Source organism: Penaeus monodon, chromosome 22, assembly GCF_015228065.2.
Source record: "Penaeus monodon isolate SGIC_2016 chromosome 22, NSTDA_Pmon_1, whole genome shotgun sequence".
Taxonomy (NCBI): Eukaryota; Metazoa; Arthropoda; class Malacostraca; order Decapoda; family Penaeidae; genus Penaeus; species Penaeus monodon.
Genome location: NC_051407.1, coordinates 44,567,316 through 44,567,635, shown reverse-complemented (window position 1 = coordinate 44,567,635; position 320 = coordinate 44,567,316).

Here is a 320-nt window from a genome sequence, read left to right as displayed (position 1 = left end):
ATTCAACAGGAAATAATCAATATTTCATTTATTTTCCCTGAAGTTTAAAATTCTGTCCCCCAGGTGGCCTTCATATTGAAGTAGTACTCTTTAAAACGGAAACAACCAATTTCAAATAAAAAAAAATTGTTGACAGTGGAATGTACCAACCATTAGAGTGAATCCAAACCAAAATATTATCATTTGTAATTTAATTTTTTAACATTAGTGCTTCATACTTGGTACACATATAGACCCCTACATAAGCTACAGCATACTACAGGGAGTCTCGATGGAAAGCATATTACAAGTATAAATGTATACAAAATCAAAATTCTTGA